An 18,840-nucleotide genomic window follows, 5' to 3' on the forward strand; every position below is an offset into this window, starting at 1 on the left:
TTTCAACTCACTTTCTGTCCCAATGACAATTGGATTTAGAAAATTTTGGGTTATTAGGGAAACAAGGATTGGTGATAAAGAATCAGTGGAGACACCTTTTTCCCATATTAACTCTTACAGGAAGAATTTCCCTTCCTTGGGGTAGATTTCCTCCCACTTCCTGTTGTCTCCCTCCGTTTCTAAGTAGGAGTCATTTGTAAGTCAGATGTTTGAAAATAGGGGACCGCCTGTATATGCTATACGGCCTGCCCTATACACTCTGTGGAAAATTGGGGTGTTGGTGGTACCAGAACACTGTAAGCCCTCAGTTATTCTTGGTGGGCACTGGAACAGGCCCTTCTGTGAAATATTATATAAAGAATTGCAATTACGTGCCCCTGTTAAACAGGGGCATAAAAATTGAGCCTAAGGCGGTGGTGGTGGTGGTGGCACAACACTGTAAAGCCTCACAGATACTTTTGTTGAGCGCAGGAACAGGCCTGTGAAATATTAGGTCAAAAATTGTAATTACGAGTTAAACAGGGGCAGAAAAATTGGGCCTTGGTGGTGGTGCCGTGAACCAAAAATATTCCTAGAAGCTATCATCATGAAGATTGAGGAGGAATAGGATAGTCACTCAGCATATGCAGTATTCAAGGGATCCCACATCCATAGAAAAAACAATCGGTTACATAAGCATCAGAGGCTTGGTAGTTGTGATCCAAGACTGAATCATTTTTATGAATGTGAGCCGATCAACAGAGTCTGTGGACAGGCGCACTCTGTGATCGGTTACAAAGCCTCCAGCAGCACTGAATGTGCATTCAGAAAGAACGCTCGATACAGGACAGGCCAGTAGCTCAATTGCATATTGAACAAGCTCTGGTCAGTGGTCCATTTTCAAGACCCAGTAACCCAGTGGATGTTCTGGTGGACAGGTCTCCAAGGCAGATCTTACCCCCCGATATTCCTATACCATGTAATTCATACGCTGGTGATGGTTGCTAGAACTGATCAGACCTGGGCGCCGAGGACTGTAGAATTGTCTGAAGGCATCGGCCAGCCGACCACCTTCTCCACTGCTCTTTCTGTGACTGAACAAAGCCTCAGCAACACGTTGTCCAGCACCAGGAAATTGTAACCTCCCAGGTTCTGGAAACACATTGCACAAACCTTTCTGCAAGGCCTCCCGAAGATGTTTCATCCTCTGCTCCCTCTGCAAAGGCTGGATAAGTTCTGCAACCTTACCCTTGTAACGTGGATCAAGAAGGGTTGTCGGCCAGTAATGATCCCTCTCTTTGATACCACAAATTCTAGGGTCCTTTCGCAGATTTTGCAGGAAGGCCATACAGTTTGCAGAGGCATTCGATCCTGAGTCCTCTGGGTCATTAAGGATCACATGATCCTCAACCACCTCCTCCCAGCCACGTAAAACTCCATGGGTTTCTGGGGACTGCAAACGATCCCTTAAAGACTGCTACTGATGCTGAGTGTTATCCTCCACCTCCATGCTGACACAATCCTCCTCCTCCTCCTCTTCCTGTGTGATCAGTGGGCCTGCAGGAATACTAGTATCTGGATAAAGGGGGCCTTGAGAGGTAAGGATGTCCTTCTCTTCCTCCCGCTGTTCTGCCTCAAATGCCCTGTCCATTATTCCAAGAAGCATGTGCTCCAACGGGAAGACAAGAGGTACAGTATCACTGATGCATGCACTGTCACTGCTCACAATCCTCATGGCCTCCTCAAATGGTGACAGGACAGTGCATGCATCCTTGATCAGTAGCCACTGGTGTGGTGATAAAAAGCCAAGCTCCCCTGACCCTGTCCTGGTGCCATACTCACAAAGGTACTCATTGATGGCCCTCTGTTGCATGTGCAGCTGCTGCAGCATTGCCAACATTGAGTTCCACCTTTTGGACATGTCACAAATGAGGTGGTTCTTGGGCAGGTTGCATTCTCTTTGAATGTCAGCCAGCCGAGCACTGGCATTATATGACCGGTGGAAATGACCGCAGACTTTCCTGGCCTGCCTCAGGAGATCCTGTAAGCCAGATTACCTTCTCAAGAACTGCTGCACCACCAAATTCAGGACGTGAGCCAAATAGGGAACATGGGTCAAATGTCCCTGTCGGAGGGCGGAGAGGAGGTTGGTGCCATTGTCGCATACATCCATTCCTTGCTGAAGATGGCATGGCATCAACCACCTCTGAGCCTGCCCCTAAAGTGCTGACAGAATCTCTGCCCCAGTGTGGTGCCTGTCCCCTAAGCAAACCAACTCAAGCACCGCATGGCATTTTTTTGCCTGAGTGCTTGCATAGCCCCTTGAATGCCTACAGAGCATTGCTGGTTCAGAGGAAAAATCTGCTGAGGAAGAGGCCTTAGAAGAAGAAAAGGAGGAGGGAGTGGAGGAGAGAGCTGTGGAAGAATCACAACAAGCATTTTAGAGGTGTGGTGGCAGAACAAGCTCCAACAATACTGAACCCTGTCCTGCATCTTTCCCAGCAGAGTTACCAGGTGCACTGTGAAAGAAAGATAACATCCCTGTCCATGCCTGCTGAACCATGAGTCAGAAGTAATATGCACCTTATTGCTGACCGCCCTGTCCAACGAGGCCAATACATTGCCTTCCACATGCTGGTAGAGAACCGGAATGGCCTTCCATGAAAAGAAATGGTGTTTGGGAACCTGCCACTGAGGTACCGCACATTCCACAAATTCTCAAAAGGGGGCAGAGTCTACCAGCTGAAAAGGCAGCAGTTGCACTGCTACCAATTTGGCCAAGCTAGCATTCAGATGCTGAGCATGTGGATGGCTGGGACTGAATTTCTTTCAACGGTTTAGCAACTGGGGTAGGGAAATTTGCCTGCTAAAATCCAATGTTGGTGTACCGCTAGCAGATTGGCCGCAAGTACTTGGGACACCTATTTCTATACCTTCATTCCTATCATGTCAGGTTTCTGAGAGGACTGGAGGTATAGTGGGGTTGGAGATCCCAGCTGATGAGGAGCAAGGAGAGGTTCACCTTGTTCTTTGATGTGGGTCTTTTAAGTGCTGTTGCCAACAGACTGCATGGGAGGTCGCATATGTCTGGTCAAGCATGTAGTGCCCAAGCGGCTGCTTTTTTGGCCACACTTGATACGCTTCAGACATATGTTGCAAACAGCAATGGTGCGATCTGCTGCACACGTATCAAAGAAGGCCCACACCAAAGAACTTTTCTAAATATGTGGGGAGTCAGCAGCGCCCTGCACCTGCTTAGCTCTGCGGTGTGATGCAATAGGGTGGCTGCCCTTAAGCTGCCCCTGAAAGGGCACGCTGCCTCATTGGAGATGTGCCTCCTCCTCCTCCTCTCTTTTATCAGTAGACTCAGTGACCTCATAACAACTATGGGTGCCCTGTATGTATTGTGTACACCAACAGAAGTGTAACAACATCTATGGGTGCACTGTATGTATTGTGTACTGTGTACACCACCAGAAAAGTAGTAGCAACTGCACTATGGGTGCACAGTACTGTGTACACCGCCTGAAGTATATTACAAAAAGTACTCCAGGAACGGCCTGCAGTCAGATATAGCTAAACTGGATACAGTGGAGATTATATATATACCCGTTTATTAAAGGGAAAAACAAAACAAAAGTCCATCCAGGAATCCCAGGCAGGGGTTTAACTTCATTCAGCACTCATAAATGAAAACATACCAAGCCACCTGGCTCTCTCTTGTCAGCAGTTCCTCTGCTTGCTCCCAACAGACTTGTTGCTTCTTTCCAGCCCCCTGGACTCACCGTAGTCTTCTCGACTCTTAAGGCTGGCCAGCCTTTCCCAGTCCCTGGGCAAAGAATCCCCCTTACACAGGCTACAATCTCTCACATGGATGACCACTCTACATACACAGGTCTGTCTTCACACAGCAGCAGCAGCAAGCTGCTCACACTCCACCATCCTCCACTCTCTACTCTCACCAGCCCCTCGTTATATGGGCTGTGTGCAGCTGCAGTGTATTTAAGATATATACAGACAGTCTCGAGTGTGTGTGTGTCTATATGTATATATATATATATATATATATATATATATATATATATATATATATATATATATATATATATATATATACACTAGGGATGAGCCGAACACCCCCCGGTTCGGTTCGCACCAGAACTTGCGAACGACCCCCGCGTTCGGTACGAACGTTAGAACCCCATTGAAGTCTATGGGACTCGAACGTTCGAATTGGAAAGTGCTAATTTTAACGGCTAATATGCAAGATAGTGTGCTAAAAAGGGTTTGGCGACCTGCCTCCTGCCTCAGGGGACATGGGTCACTGCAAAAAAAAGTTTTAAAAACTACCGTTTTGGCGGGAGCAGTGATTTTAATGACGATTAAAGTGAAAAAAAAAAAGTGAAATATTCCTTTAAATATGGTGCCTGGGGGGTGTCTATAGTATGCCTGTGAAGTGCCACGTGTTTCCCGTGTTTAGAACAGTCCCTGCACAAAATGACATTAAACGGAAATAACACCATTTAAAACTGCTTGCGGTTTTAATGTTATATCTGGTTCCTGCAATATGGTTGAAAATCATTCAGAAAAATGGCATGGGTAGCCCTCCCTGCCCATTACCAGCCTATTTGGGTCTTGTACACATATTAAGGGGAACCCCGTACCCATATTAAAAAAAGGAAATGCGTGTGGCCCCCAGGCCCTATATACTCAGAACAGCAGTATACAGGCGGTGCAAACAAGACAGGGACTGTGTAGGTTTGTTGTGTTAAGTTGAATCTGTTTGTCATTTTCAACCGGTACATTTTTAAAGTGTAGCTCCAGTCAAAAAAACTATCTTTAAGCTTTTTGGAAAACATAGGGAAGGGTTATCACCCCTGTATAATTTGTTTTGTCGTCCATCTTTTTTCATCTCACTTGCTGCTGTCTCCTTGCGTTTGCAAGTAGGAGATGTTTGTAAGTTGGATGTTTGAAAGTAGGGGCCTGCCCTATATTATAGCGGTATGTACTGGGTACAGAGCACGCAGACAGCACGCCTAACACTACTGGCTGCAAGCTCTATTATTAACCACTTGTTAGCCCAATGTTTGCATAAAGTGAAAGATGAAGTTATGCTGAGTAAATAGATATCAAACATGTCACTCTTCAAAATTGCACATGCCCGTGGAATGGCGCCAAACGTCGCTACTTAAAAAATCCCCATAGGCGACGCTTTAAATATTTTTTTACTGGTTACATGTTTTGAGTTGCAGAGGAGGTCTAGGACTAGAATTATTGCTCTCGCTCTAACATTCTCGGCGATACCTCACATGTGTGGCACATGCGAGCACATGGGGACATGGGCGCTTTAATTTTTATTTTATTTTTTTATTGTTCATTTTACTTTATTTTAGTTTGACATTTTTTTTCCCAAAAATATATTTTTGATCACTTTTATTCCTATTACAAGAAATGTAAACATCCCTTGTAATAGGAATATGGGATGACAGGTCCTCTTTACAGTGAAATCTGGGGGGTCAATATGACCCCACATCTCACCTCTAGGCTGGGAAGCCTGAAATAAAAAATTAAAAAAAAGATTCTGGCTTTGATCGTACTGGCGAGTTGGTAGAAGCACCAGAGGGCGGTGAGGGGTGGGGGGCGTCTATGGCTGGGTACTTCAGGGTATCACCGAGTATGGCTGGGTATCTCTGAGTATGGCTGGGTATGGCAATTTATGGCAGGGTATTACAGAGTATTGGCGGGGTATTGGCGGGGTACTACAGAGTAATAGCAGGGTACTGCAGAGTATTGGGGGTACTGCAGAGTAATGACGGGTACTGCAGAGTAGTGGGGGGTACTGCAGAGTAATGGGGGTTACTGCAGAGTAATGGGGGGTACTGCAGAGTAATGGCGGGGTACTGCAGAGTAATGGCAGGGTACTGCAGAGTATTGGGGGGTACTGCAGAGTAATGGGGGTTACTGCAGAGTAATGGGGGGTACTGAAGAGTAATGGCAGGGTACTGCAGAGTAATGGCAGGGTACTGCACTGCAGAGTAATGGCAGGGTACTGCACTGCAGAGTAATGGCAGGGTACTGCACTGCAGAGTAATGGCGGGGTACTGCACTGCAGAGTAATGGCGGGGTACTGCACTGCAGAGTAATGGCAGGGTACTGCACTGCAGAGTAATGGCAGGGTACTGCACTGCAGAGTAATGGCAGGGTACTGTACTGCAGAGTAATGGCAGGGTACTGCACTGCAGAGTAATGGCGGGGTACTGCACTGCAGAGTAATGGCGGGGTACTGCACTGCAGAGTAATGGCGGGGTACTGCACTGCAGAGTAATGGCAGGGTACTGCACTGCAGAGTAATGGCGGGGTACTGCAGAGTAATGGCGGGGTACTGCAGAGTAATGGCAGGGTACTGCAGAGTATGCACTGGTATTGCAGAGTATTGGCAGGGAATTGAGGGGTTAAATTCGGTGAGCAGCGATGTGGGCACTGCAGATGCAGCCCACATCGCTGCTGACACCGATCTCTTTCCCCTCCGCTGTACCGATCGGTACAGAAAGGGGAGGGAGGAACAGGCGTCATAACATGACGCCAGTTTGTTTCCAAGTGATCACTCCGTCATTTGACGGAGCAATCACGTGGTAAACGGCCGCTATGAGCGGCCGTTTACCGTGATGCGCCGGGTCCTATGGACCCGGCGGTCACGGATGCTCTCGAGTGCGCACACCTCGGGGCACGCGAGAGCAGAATTCTGGGAGGCCGTTAATTAACGGCCTCTCTGAGTTAAACAACCGCCCTGAAGCCGTTAATCGGCAATGGGCAGTTGTTAAGTGGTTAAAGCTAGATCACTAGCTATATAGGTGAGGTGAATATAGTGGTGTATACTGCAGTCAGGGCACAGACAACAACCACTACACAGCAGCAAGATAGGAAATCAGCCAAAAACGATTGGTGTGTACTGTGTTGAAGGTACACAGAACACCCACTGCTTCAGATGCAAAGTAACACACTACAGGAGGCCGCCTTAAAGGCGGCCTTTTATAGTGTGGGGCGTGCACTACACAGTCTGAGCTATGATTGGCCACAGGCAGGATGCCTGTGGCCAATCATGGCTCTCCTCGCTGCCGGCGCTGCAATTGGCCAAGCATGCGGGGTCACAGTGCATGCTTGGCCAATCATCGGACAGCAATGCACTGCGCCAACGCAGCGCATTGTGGTCCGCGCGCGCGTCACTCGAATTTTGACGCAAACGGCCAAAACGTTCGGAATTCGCCGAACGCACGAACAGCCAATGTTCGAGTCGAACGTACGTTCGACTCGAACACGAAGCTCATCCCTAATATACACACACACACACACACACACACACACGAGACTGTCTGTATATATATTAAATGCACTGCAGCTAACTGAATAACCTGCCTGCCTGCTTAATCTAAATGACACTCTCTCTCCATCCACGCCAACAACACACTACACGGCTGACGTGCAAGCAGCTTTATATAGTGTGGGGCGTGGACTTAGTCTCCCTGAGCCATGATTAGCAAAAGGGACCCTGCCTTTGGCCAATTATGGCTCTCTTAGGTGAGGGAGCTAGGATTGGCCAAAGCATGCAGGTCATGGAGCCCATGTTCAACCCGAACAGAAAGCTCATCCCTATTCACAATAAACATTGTATTAGAAAATATGGCGGCTATACATGTCCCCTTTTTCGCCTTGCATATCACACCCTCTTGACAGATGGCCCTGCCCTGATCCGAACACTTTTCAGGTAGTCCTGTGCAGATGACTCCCACTTTCTGGGCACCCCACCCCCTATTATGTGGGAACTGCCAACTCTTGGTAGCCCTCCTCTCACTTATACCATTTTGAATTACTGTGCACGCTCAGTGGCTCAAATAAGGGTGATGCTGTGATCTCAGGACACTATGCATCTATGGGAGGCTGCATTTTGCAGACATTCTAAATTCTAGTTACCTGGCTGCTAGGCTTATCTACAGGTCACTTACTTTCTGAATCATGGTAATGGAATGAGTATGCGGATTATAAAGGCTGGAGTTTGTTGTAATATGTTGGCCGATTCATGTAGGATGTTGTATTAATGTAACATATTGACCAGACATTCAGTTGAGTTGGCGTGGACATCCTACATCCTACAACATATTACAACAGAGTTTAATCAGATGCCTTTAAGTGTGTAGCATCCTCTGACTCCCAAAGACAGGTGGAGTACCACAGAGACAGGGTGGGTTAGCATTTTCCCAGGGCTCAGTCCATGGTTGGTGAGGGTGTGAAACTAGTTGGGCACCAGTCACTTTAAGGACAATTTTCAGAGACTTTATTTATTGATGCAACTCATGAGAGAAAGGGGTAGGGAACTCAGAGCTCCCATTACTGACTTGCAAACTCAAACTCCAGCAACAAACCTCAGTACAGGAAGAAAGGGCCTTTAAGCTAAAACCAGCATCCTGTACCTTTCCGAAAGAAGCGACAGTGTCCAAAAGCAACAGCATCTCTGATAGCCACAGTATCCTCAGTGATCTCTTTTGATGCTTTTCCAGCCTCCCCATGAGTTCCCCCTCACAGGACCTCTAGAGGCAGAGTCACTTCTGGTAGTCCATCCCAGGCAACACTTCTTCCTTCCAAATCCCTGTAGGCTCCTAAAGTTCACCCAGGCCTCGGTACCAAGCACACACGAAGGCCTCTCAGGCCCCTGGCCTAGTCACTCAGCTGTTCCTCGCTCACCCTCTCCAGGCTCCAGACCAAGGGGAGGAGACATCTCTCATAGTCCACCCAACATATTTATGATCTCCCCCAGCATGCACCAGTGGCAATAAAACTCCTACTAGTTTTCTAGAGGAAACATAAATATTCATAACTCAGGCCTACTGTGGTCTCTCACACTAATGAAATAAGTACCAGTGACACATACTGGCAGCAGAGAGAAACCACAGCTCCACTAAGTTTAGAGGAAAATCAAGTGAACAGACTTTAAATCAGTCTGGGCTGACTACCACCCAGCAAGACTAACTTTGGATAGTCACCCTTGTTTAAAAACAGGGTGGCTAAATATGTATCCTTATTTTAGAGCAGTTACTTGAAGTTTTAACCTCTTTTTGTCAGGTATCGCATGTATGCAGCTGCAAGGTGAGTGGGCCTTAACTCCCATCACTTGCGTATATGTATCCATGGGGCTCTGAGATTCTGTACTAAGAGCATACAGTCTGCACACTTCCAGCACATTTTCTGGCTTGGCTTCAACAGCTCCCAGTTGCTGTTTGCAATCTGGAGCCAGCAGACTGGGCTCCCAATCATGTGACCACTGTGACAGCCAATGCCAGCAGGAAGCCTCCTTCTAGCATTAACACCTATTCAAACAGCTGCTGGGAAGCAACGGCAAGGTCTTAAACACAAAGTGTGTGCATGATAGCCAGGCAACTAGCATTTTCATGAGGGACCAATAACATTCTTCTGGTTTATTTTATGAAATGTTTCCATTTATTTACTCTGCCTGATCTCTATCCCATCCACTGCATGGCTCAATTTAACAAGATCTATTCGTCATCGGTCCATGGATTGTGATCGGCTCACCAATACAAGGATTCATCATGTAAGTTGAGGAAAAGGAGGAAAATAAGCAGGATAAGAAAAATTGCACTGAACTCGTAGGGGTATCTCACTGGTATTACTATCTTTAGGCTACTCTGACACTGAGGCGTTTCAGGCACTTTAGTGCTAAAAATAGCATCTGAAAACTGTCTCACCGGCAGCCCCAGTGTGAAAGCCTGAGTGCTTTCACACTGGAGTGGTGCGCTTGCAGGACGAGAAAAAAAAGTCCTGCAAGCCGCATCTTTGGGGCTGTGCAGGAGCTGGGTATACACCACTCCTAAACCACCCCTGCCCATTTAAATCAATGGGCAGCGCTACCAAAGTGCCTGCGGGCCTTTTAAACCCTTTTTAAGCAGCTGTAAAGTGCCGCTGCAACTAGCGGCGCTTTACCGCCCCCACCACCTCAATGTGAAAGTGCCCTAAGTATTGATGCTGATGTAAATGATCTGGTTCCCATGGGGGGGCTTCTACACCCCTGAGGATTCCCATGGCTTGCAGAGTTGAATCACCACACCACTGCTAAAAGGTCCAGATACAACTTTATTCCAATAAAAAGCAGGGGGACTTTGGTATTGTTCCCATAACTTTTATTAGAATAAAGTTGTACCTGGACTTCTTAGCAGTGGCATGGCACTTTAATTTCCTTTTTTGTTTCATCGTGTAGGTGTCTATCCTTATCTGCCTTGCACTAATAAAAATGTGGCACTAGAAATGCACCACAGCAAGACATTGCTTTATTTATACACATTATTTTTATAATCTATTGTTATTTCCTATAAACTGCATATGCAACTCACCCCAACCCTAATTACACAAAAATAAAGGAATGCTTTCAATGATGATGAAAGATATGCAGAAGAAGGGCTTGGCATTGAAAACATCCTGAGAACAGGAAGCTATCAATTTAAATTACTTGCAGTGAAACTCAGTTATGTTTCAACAGCAGAGCTAGGAAACGAAACTGAAAACTTTGCTGTGACAGTGAGTCCTTGCTGCTCTGCACTGATTTCATCCCATAATACACATACTGTGATTTCTAGTGAACAGAAGTATGTCACTGTAGTATATAGTCAGAGGTGAGAACTTCCCCTAAAACCTGAATGAACATTTAAATCCTATACTGATAAATGTATATAAGCAGCTTTCCACTAACTAAAGTGTACGACACGCCACAAATTAGTTTTGGAAGCAAGAAAAGGTTAGAACATCTGTCAGCTTTTATTGCTATCTGGGGCTCCATAAGAGAGAGTTCACCTCACTTCCTGTCCTGCTGAGAATGGTTTACCAGACAGGAAGTGAGGGGAACTCTGCAACACCAACTCAGACACAAGTAAAAATGGAAAATTGTATCCATTGCCCCACCCACAGGACCTGTTTAGCTCTATATAAAAGTCTGACTGAGAGCTACCTCCCCCATTCTCTGTATAAAGCACAAAGATGAGAGGGAGGGTTTGTATGCTGCCATGTATTGGCGTCAAGAAAGGAAAATTACAGTAAGTATTTGATACAATTTTCCATTTTGCTGAAGCCAACATGGCAGCATACATATGTTAAATAATGAGCTTTTGAGAGGGAGGGTTTAATGCTGCAAACTTAGTCTTTATTTCACAATAGACATAGACGTTTGGATAGTTTTCCTCCCAAACTCTACTGTAGTAAGAGCTGCTGGATCCACCCTGTAGTGTTTCAGGAACATGTGATGGGATGACCAGCAATCCGCTTTGCATACTGTCTCCAGAGACAATCCTGCCCATACTGCCCAAGAAGAAGACATTCCCCTGGTTGAGTGAGCGCTAACCACCCCTGGAGGGTCTTTCCTGGCCTCTCTATATGCACAGTAAATATTTTTTTACAATCCAGGCTGAGATGGTTCTGGTAGAGGCCCTTTTTACTTTAAATTTTCCAAAGGTATAATAAGTCTGTCTGACTGAAGAAGTAGCCCGGAGATGGGTATTCCCAAAGTCCTCAAATCCTAACCTGTGCAGGCCAGCATCTGCTTCTGCTGGGAAGGCTGGAAGGACCCATTGATTGGAGAGGTGAAATATTGATGCCACTTTTGGGACAAAGTGATCCAATGGTCTTAGCACAAGCCTGTCTGGGCAGAATATGGTATAAGGTTTGGCTGCTCCCAATGCTTGGAGTTCCAACACCCTTCTCTCTGAAGTTATGGCTATTAGGAATGCGTTTTTTAAGGTGATATCCCATAGTGAACAGTCTTCCGTGGGAGCACAAGGAGAGTTTGCTAGAAAACTGAGGGCTACTGCCAGGTTCCATTGAATGAACCTATTTCTCTTGGGAGGGTGTTGTCTAAGTAACGCTCTCATGAAGCATTCCAACAGTAGGATTGCTGCCCATTTATTTTGGGTAAAAGCCAAGATGGCTGAAATCTGCACCTTAAGCAAACTTAGGCTGAGCCCCAAATCCAATCCGGTTTGTAGAAAAGACAGTATTTGAGACACATTCGGGTCACTATTGTCAAAATGACATCCGGCAGCAAAGCTTGTGACTCTACAGTGCCTTGTAAAAGTATTCACCCCCTTTGGCATTTTTCGTGCTTTGTTGCCTCAGAACCTGGAAATAACATGAATTGGGAAAAGGAAAAAATACTGCGCTCCTACCTACCTAGTGAAAAAAATATAATCAAACATATATATATAGCAGCAGCTACTAAGTGTGATACACACAAAATCACAGAGAAAAAAGAAAAAGTGGCTGCGCTTACAATAATACACCCGTTATTAAACCAAAGAAAAAAAATGTATGAATTAATGGATTAATTAATAAAATACTCTAAATAAATAAGTGAACAAATGTGATCCCGCAAATCAATATTGAGTGAATAAATTAAATAAAATTGATAAATATATAATCAATACCAATTCTTGAAAATTAATGAAAATTAATAAGAATAAATGAGTAAAAATAGATGAATAAAAAATCTTGAGTGATTATAAAAGTTTATCTTGAGTAGAAAGTTCAAATAGTCCAAATGGTAAGTGAATATGATGAATCATGTAATCTTCCGTCACCAATAAGTGTGGAACACCATAAAGAATGCACGCTTACCAGATGGCAAGCATCAACAGCTTGCAAACAACACCCGACAGGGTCCCAATGGCAGATCCCACGTTATCAATTCAGAGGACAGCAGGTCAGGGACACACACCCCTAATGGTTAGCCGAGGAGACTCACAATAGTAGAGCTATTATATAATAGTCACTCAGAAAGAAAAGCAAAGGGACTTCCCATAAATGTAAACCTGATATATCACTTTAATAAATAGTAAATAGAAAACACTTACAAACACAAGATAAAAAGAGCATGTATGCTGGCCGGCAAGCGGGCGCCCGTTCGCTCAGGATCCCAACGTGATTGCGTCAGCACGTCCTAGCCACCCGATGCGCGTTTCATCATAGGATGACGTCGCCTGGGGTCACAAACTCAAAACGTGCCATTTTGTTTTTTTCTGAAAGTAATGGCTTTCTTCTGACCACTCTGCCATAAAGCCCAACTCTATAGAGCCTTTGGCTAATTGTCGTCCTATGTACAGATACGTCAGTCTCTGCTGTGGAACTCTGCAGCTCCTCCAGGGTTACTTTAGGTCTCTGTGCTACCTCTTTGATTAATGCCCTCCTTGCCCGGCCCTGAGTTTTGGTGTGCGGCCGTCTCTTGGCAGGTTTGCTGTTGTGCCATGTTCTTTCCGTTTGGTTATGATAGATTTATATACAAGTAAAGGCGCAGAGAACTAGAGCAGTAAGTTTCCCCCAGTATTAGGTAATGTGCTGTACAATTAATATATGCACAGTAAACATAACCATAAGACTGGAGTTTTGTAATGTTATTTAAAAAGTCCACGGACCATATGGGGTGATGATGAAGGGGGGACCCACACTCAGGGCTGTTTTACAATGTTAATTGTTGTTATGCATTTTATTATATATCTGTGATTGCTTATCATTGCCTTTTAATATTTGTAAATCCCATGTTTATCTCAAAATAATGGATTTGGCCACGTATCAAAATTCATTTGTCCCCGTCCATGATCACTACTATGCTATGCCACTGCCTAGTGTTTGAATTGCCACTGGTAGATTGCCACGATGTGCTGACCAATCACTATGCATTCCTCACCTTGGCCACTCCCATTCCTATACTTTACATTGTAAGCATCCCATCAATTAGCTTGAAGAAGGCGCCTGCAAACCATCTGCACCTCAAGTCTCGTTCTGAATAAACCTCCACTGCGGCCGGCCGATGACCATCCATTGGTGTCTGTAGCGAGTCAAGAGCACCCACAAAGCAGGAATGGACTGAATACACTGATGATACCCCTATGCTGGGACCAATGCTTATTATGACTTCACAAATGTGAGTTGCCTGTGTATTTTTCATTTACATTAAACTTGTCCTATATCTAAACACAGAGGCGCCTCTCTGCCTGTGTCTTATGATAGATTTGATGGTGCTCCTAGGGATCATCAACGATTTGGATATTTTATAACCTAACCCTGAGTTCTCAACAACATTGTCCCTTTCTTGTTTGGAGAGTTCCTTGGTCTTCATGGCAGTGTTTGGTTAGTGGTGCAGACTCTGGGGCCTTTCAAAAAGGTGTGTATATGTAATGACAGATCAGGTGACACTTAGATTGCACACAGGTGTACATCATTTCACTAATTATGTGACTTCTGAAGGTAATTGATTGCACCAGAGCTTTTTATGGGCTTAATAACAAAGGGGGTGAACACATACGCACATGCCAATGATCAGTTTTATATTTCTGAAAAATAGTTTTATGTATATATTTTTCTAATTTTAATTCACCGACTTAGACTATTGTGTTCTGATCCATCACATATAATTCAGATTAAAAAAAACATTGAACAAAAGGCTGTAATGTAACAAAATAGGTAAAAAGCCAAGGGGGTTGAATACTTTTGCAAGGCACTGTATCCCATATTCTGGAGTAGATGGCATTGGTTGACCCCTTTCTGTAGTTTTGTAAAGTCCTAATAACCTCTGGAGAACATCCTAACTAATTTCCAGGTCACTAAGGCCAGTTGTGATGGTTGCGGATGTAGGATATCTCCTTGTGACAGGAGATGAGGAGTCACCAGCAGAATGACTGGTGGGCCACGCCAGAGAGAATCATGGTCTGCGAGGCCAGTAAGACAATACTGCGATGACTGTCAAATTCTCTGTCAACAATCCCCTCAGGAATTTCAGGATTAAAGAAATTGGAAAGAAGGCATAGGGCAGTTTTGCAACCAAAGGATCAATCAAGGCATCTGTCCCCTCAGCTAATGGATGAGGGTAGTGTGAGAGGAACTGGCTCACCTTGCAGTTGGTTGATGAGGCAAAAATATCCAGCTGTGGACACCCCTACTCATAGATGATCTGTTTGAACACTTTGGGGTGAAGGGACCATTCGTTGGGATCCTTGAGGTGTCTGGATAGGCGATCCTGATTCCAAGTCCTGACAGCCTGGAAGATAAAGGGCCATTGAATCTGGGAGATATTGTTGTGACAATATCATGATCAGTTCCACCTCTCTCAAGAGGGATTGGCTGTGCATCCCGCCTTGTCACTGTATGTAGGACACTGCTGCTGTGTTGGCCAGACAAATCAGGACTGGACGATCCTGTATGTCAGGCAGCAAGGTGGCCAATGCCATGAATGCTGCTCGAAGTTCCAGAATATTGGAAATTAGGCCATGAGTGGGAATTTCCCCTCTGCCCTGGATCTTGAGTTGTTCGCAAGGGGGCACCCCACCCTGCTGCACTTGCATCTGTGTTAATGATCCATGGCTGCAGCCCTAATGGACGATACCATTTAGCGTTTCTAGTTTCGTCTACCACAAGAGACTCTGGCGCATCCAGCTGGTGATCCTGATTGGCTGGGCTAGATGAACTCTCTTCCACTGCACCAGGAAGCCAGTGAGCTCAGGAGATCATTGGGATACATGAAGCCATTATTCTGAGAAGACTCATGCACTGGGATTCTGACATTACTGGTTCAGCCAATACCTGTTGGAACTTCTTCCTGATTTTGGCGAGTTTCTGAAGTGGCAAAGAAACTGTGGCTACCTGAGTATTGAATTGGGCCCCCAGGTGGACCATATTCTGTGTAGGCTCCAGCTGGCTCTAGTAATGCCTGTAAACCCAACGCAAATCAGATATTACTGAAGGATCGGGACATGCTGGTAGGCATCCTGCAAGTCCACTGAAATCCTCCAGTCTCCTGGTAGAATAACCTGGATTATGGTATGGAGACACTCCATCTTGAGTCTTTCTATCTGGATAAATTGGCTGACAGCTGATCACATGGTAAGGGGCTGGGAGCGGCCCCTTACTCAAATCGGTGATCACCCGAGTCTCAGTGACTCGGTGATCACAGCACACTCCGCGTGCACCCTGCAGGGAGCGTGCACAGGAGAGGCAGTCATATGACAGCCTCCTGGGAATTCACATTCACGCTGTGGCCGTCATTCGGCCATATCGCGGATGTTAGGTGGTTAAATAAAAGAAATCTGGGCAAACACCCCCCCATCCTCTAGTAATACATTCTTCTATGCTCTCTCTCCCTTCTATCCCCATTACTAGAATACTAGTACCTTCTATCCCAATTACTGGAAGACTTACCTGTCTTTGACTGTTCCTCAGAATGAGATGTTGTCTCTCTGGATGCCTGAATCACAAAGGCATCCATTACCTGACCATTTGTCCCCTTTAAATAGAGCACCTGAGAGAGACAGTCATCCTCAGCCTCTGTTCTAATCAAAAAAGGGCTAGTACAATTGGAGGGAAGCCAATGCACATTCAAAATGACACGTTTAAACTGGCTACACATCATACAATCCTCTGCAGATTTTTTTCCCTCAGATTTACCAAAACCACACAATGCTAATTCAGACTTTAAGAGCCTCAATTTGTATGCAATCAGGAAGGCCCCTGCACCACATGGTCCCAGCAAATCCAAAGGAAATCAGACAACAAAAGCTGCACAGTGTGCATGGGGTCTTTAGAGACATTAGAGCAAGAAAAAGAAAAAAACTTTTATAGAAATTGACAGACCTGGAAAGAGTTCCATTGGAGAGAAGACATCATGCAGTCCCAGTTGCTGGATCCGGACTCCAAAGGAGGCATGCCACAAGAGGGATATCATCACTGATTAGAGAACACCTTGACCCCAAAAGTCCACCAGAAGGGGTTCCCCAACTTGTTGATGCGTTTAGCATCCTAAGATGTGGGACTGCGTACTGGGAGGGGCTTGAACCCAGACGGACTCTGACATAGTCAGCAGGTAAGTATCAGGAAAATGCTTTTCTTTAGCAGAGAAAGGGTAGACTGAAACTATGGTCAGATTTTTATTTGTGTCTGTGTTGCTGTGGAAGAGCTCCCCTCACTTCCTGTCTGATAAACCATTCTCAGCAGGACAGGAGGTGAGGAGAAATTGCCTCAGATAGCACTAAAAACCTGACAGAGGTTCAAATCCTTTCCCATTCCATCCAAAACTAAAAGGATTTTTTTTTTGGCCTGACATACACATCACTTTAAAGTGGTTTTAAACCCCTGAATTGAACAATGAATAGAGCATATACCTTTTTAGTAGAGGTTGACAGCCTTAAGGAGAAGGAGATCTACCTGAACAACATGTGAGAAGTCAAAGATCAGTGGGCACAGTTGCCTCCTCACACCTGATTTAAATCTCCAATTTCCACTACTGTGTCACAATCACGTGCATTGCACAACAATCATGGGTTTAAATCAGGTGGTGAGGAGGCAACATATTGCCTCCTCATCACCTATCAAACACACTCTGATGGACTTTCAGAGGAGCAGCAGTGCCTGCTACATTTGTGGATCAGTCCTTAGTTGCATTTGGCAGCGGCACCCTTGGGACTCATTCAAACAAAGTGTGTAGTCTTTGTGTGTGGGGGGTGGTAAAGCCCTGTGGTTGAGTCATGTGTTTACCAGCCCCAATCCCTACCCCCTTTAGCTGATGAGGCAGCTGCTAAAGGTGTACACATGCCACAGCAGGAATTAAACCCCCTATTGCTTTTTGTGGGAGCTGCTGCCTACCAATCGCAACCCATTCAAGTAACTGGGGCCACTCTGCAAGCACCCCGCAACTGCATGCTTCTACGGGTGTCCAATGGATTAAAGGAGGTGGTGAGAAAGCATTATAACCCCTTGTTTGCTGTACTGCACAATGTTGCAGGGCATTTGCAAAGCGACCTTATTCATTTGAATGGGTCATGCTTGGAAGGGGCTACACCAACCCACCATGACAGAGCGTATAACTCTTGCTGGGGCTGTGACATGTGTACACCCCTGTCCACTGCAACTAAAGGGGATGGTTAGGGTGGGGGTGGTAAAAACATGTCTTAACTATGGGGTTTCACCATACCCCAAACTACAAATTAACCCTTACTGCTGAGCCTCCTAAAAGGCTGCTTTCACACTGATGTGCTGCAGTTTACCTACTCCGCGGGGGCTTAGCAGTGCATCTGCGATCTTTCTGGGTTAGATGCACTTTGCCATAGACTTCTATTATATCCTACAGGTGTGGTACACTTTCTGAAAGCTCACCAAAACTCCTACATTCAGAATGTGCACCAAACCCACATGGTATAATAGAAGCCTGTGACTAAATGCAGCAAACCTGCAGGAAAGCTGCAAGTTACACTGCACTGCACCCCACAGTGTGGGTAAACCGCAGTGCATCAATGTGAAAGCAGCCCTACACTATTATGCTCAGTGTATTGCTTGCTTGTATTGCTGGCACCACTCTGGAGACTGCTAGCCAGGGTAAGAGATGGAATGCAGTTGGTATCACTCCGCATGGGGCAGGAGCAGCACTACAGAGGAGACACCGGTTTATGCGGCTCTTGCTCTCTACTACAGCTCCAACTTTCCAAGTAGCCCCTCTGCATTTCACTCTGTTTGATGCTCTGGGATGGCGGGCCAGTTAGCCCAGACTGCGATCTACCAGTCATCTGGCCACAATCTACTGATAGATTGCAATCTACGAGTTGCTGACTCCCGCTCTATAGCGTGTACTTGCCTTAATCCAAAGCACCAAGTGTGATTTTAGTCTCCTCCCTCTTCCCTGCAACGGATCAAAAAACTCACGGATCGTTTCTCGTATCAGAGTCATGGGTTGGATCATTTTTCGGATCAGCAAATAATAATTGAATTTGCAAAAACCTGTGAAAATTCCCCTACCATATGGTCCCCACTGTAATATCCACAATCTCCCCA

Source organism: Lithobates pipiens, unplaced genomic scaffold (assembly GCF_037356315.1).
Source record: "Lithobates pipiens isolate NorthernLeopardFrog02 unplaced genomic scaffold, aLitPip1_a1.2 Scaffold_10, whole genome shotgun sequence".
Lineage (NCBI taxonomy): Eukaryota > Metazoa > Chordata > Amphibia > Anura > Ranidae > Lithobates > Lithobates pipiens.